Genomic DNA, 3,038 nt, shown 5'->3' on the forward strand with positions numbered 1-3,038 from the left:
ATCTGAGATGTTTTGCTTAATCAAAGATTGCTGAAAAGCTGTGGAGGAATGGTTGTTTGCTCTGTGTCTAATGGTTTGAAGAATTGAATGCGGAATTCTTGTGATGCTATATGAATCAATAAGTTTTCCTTACCTTTGTTATTTCGATTTCACATATGCTCAAGTCACAGAACAAAGGAGTGGTTTAGAATTTTCTTGGTTGCACTCTATGCTCTGTTTCTGTGGCTTCTTAATGTTTTCCTCTTGAATTAGGCATAAATATGAATTCTGTTATGGCTCATGTTTGACCTATTTTCATATATGAATGACTGTTACCTAGGAATTCTTAACTGCTCCTAGATAGGGCTCATTTGTCTTCTTTCTGCTAATCTGAATGAGAGATCCTTAATTGCCCCTCATTCCTTAGCCTTTAATCCATCTCTTTTACCTTGAATGATTGTTTCATATGCAGCTAGCTTGCTCCATATTCCTTCTTGTGACCAAGAGAACGCACTAGCAATCCTACTCCTTGACTCCATGCCCAATGGTTCTAAAACTTTCATGCTATCCCTGCCTCTTTACTTGAAAGCATCATCCTTTCCACCAAAAAACAAAACAAAACCCCTTGAACTAAATAACTAGCCTAAAAACAATATCAACAAAGCTAAATCAAAAAAGAGAGAGCCCTCTCTGATTGCAGGTGGGCTAGAACCTGCAGTCCAAAGATTGGTCTGTAGTTACCTCGGCCGTATCCTTTTGATGTCGACCAGAAGGACAACCTGAGTGATAACAGTATGCATTAGTACAAAGTGTGAAAAAGTGGAAACATTACTTAATGGGCAAAGAAACAATCATCCATACAGACCATCAACCACTTCAGTATTTGCACTTAGAAACTAAATTGCAGCAATCAAGACACTATAGGTGGATGGGTTTTCTACAGTAGTTTCATCTAGTCATCAGATATAAGAAGGGCATACACAATAAAGTTGCAGATATGTTGTCCAGACCAATCATAAATGCATCTGCTATACTTAAGCATAACTCAGTAATGCATGAAAGCTACATTGAACAATAGGCTCAAGATATAGATTTTAGAGATGTATATGTGACTTTAAGTCATGGCAAACAAGTAGAACAATTGGATTATTATGTTAAAGACCAACTCTTGTATCATTTGGGAAAGTTATGCATTCCACAAACTGAAAGAGTTAACATAATTTGAGAAGCACATACTTCTCTTATATCAGGTCATTTTGGTGTAAGTAAAATAGTTGCATAGTTGCAAAGGTTCTGCTATTGGCCAAGAATGCATGAAACATTTTTTAGATATATTAAAGGTTGTACCATGTGTGCTAAAAGCAAGCCCAACAATAAAAAATTAGGCTTGTACACTCGATTTCCAGTTCCTTCTCGTCCTTGGGAAAGTGTTTCCATGGACTTTGTTGGGGGATTGCCAAAATCTAGAAAAGGTCATGACTATTTATATGTTATTATGGACAGGTTTAGAAAAATGTGTATTTTATACCTTGTAAAAAGAAAATTATAGCTGAACAAACAACGAAGTTGTTCTTTCAGCATGTCTGGGTTCATTTGGAGTTACCCATTTCCATTGTATCTAATCGAGATTCTCAATTTGTTGGGAAGTTTTGGTCAAGTCTGTGGGAATTAATGGACACCAAACTGAAGAAGAGCACAACCTTTCATCCAAAAATAGATGGCCGAATAGAGGTGGTCAACAGGATAGTGATCTAGTTGCTCATAGGCTATTGCAGCAAGCATCCCAAGCTTTGGGATGAACATTTGTGTTATGTGCAGCATGCTTACAACTGTGCTAAGCACTCTTCTACACAGAGATCTCCTTTTGAGACTTGTTTTGGTTTTACACCAAAGTCTCCCTTGGATTTTGTCTTTGGAAAATGACATAGTAGTTGATGGACATAGTGATGTGGACAAAGAAACCAAGTTCATTGAACAGTTCCAAGAAATTCACCATGCAGTTTAGGAACAACTTGAAAAGAGCCAGGCCAAGTACAAGGCAAGGCATGATAAGCATCGAATTGAACATAGCTTCCAAGTTGGTGATCAAGTCTGGCTGTACATCAGCAAAGACAAATGCAAGGTGAAGGAAAGAAGCTGAAGCCAATAAGCTATGGGCCTTTCAAGATACTTGAGAAAATTGTTGAGAATGCTTTTTCCCTTGATTTTCCAACTTACATGCATATCTATTCAGTAGTTAATGCAAAAAAAGTGAGACTATTTGAACCTTCATTTATTGAAGATCCCGAACAGAAAAGTCAATTGCCTTCTATTGATGATCTGTTGCATGAATATCTCAGTGAGTTGCAAGAAGATACAGCTTTGGATAGGAAAGTGAGAACTACGCGCAGAGGGGATGTTGAGTACCTCAGAATCAAACTCAAAGGTTCAAAACCAGGCAGTGCACAATGGATAGAAATTGGGCAAGTGAGGAATCTGTATCCTCACTTGAGCGATGCTTGAAAACCAACTTTTGGTGGTCCGAAAGCTTTTTAGTGGGAAGGCGTGATCCAAAATGGATCCAAAAACCCTCCAATTCCTCAAAAATATTCTAAGAGATAAAAACTATCGCAAAATAAGAACTCCTAGAAATGGAAGATTACACTATCGACAGCGAAAAACACAAGGAAACATTGGAAAACTAGGTTATCAACAGTGATGCACAAGAGCTATCGGATCTGGCCGATTAATGGTCTAGATCTGATTAGCACATCGCAATCGGCGGTGATAGGCAAAGGCAATCGGAGGCTATTGCATGACAATTTTGATCGCGATCAGCGCGGGTCAACTAGGATTGTCGATCAAGCACGCAGATCGACGGCCTAGGTTAACGTGCGATATCGCAATTAGAAAATACAAGGAGCGCATACCAAATGGCCTGGGAGTCCATGCGATATGCGATTGCAATCAATTGCATTGCAATATCGCGTCGGAGCATTACAAAGGAGTGGGGCCGTTACAGATATGCGATGTGATGGCTGGACCTGATGGAATTATGAACCAAAGTTAATATATCTTGA

The sequence above is a fragment of the Pinus tabuliformis genome, chromosome X (assembly GCF_031772625.1).
Source record: "Pinus tabuliformis cultivar Carrire ecotype Pingquan chromosome X, CPIR1, whole genome shotgun sequence".
Classification (NCBI taxonomy): domain Eukaryota; kingdom Viridiplantae; phylum Streptophyta; class Pinopsida; order Pinales; family Pinaceae; genus Pinus; species Pinus tabuliformis.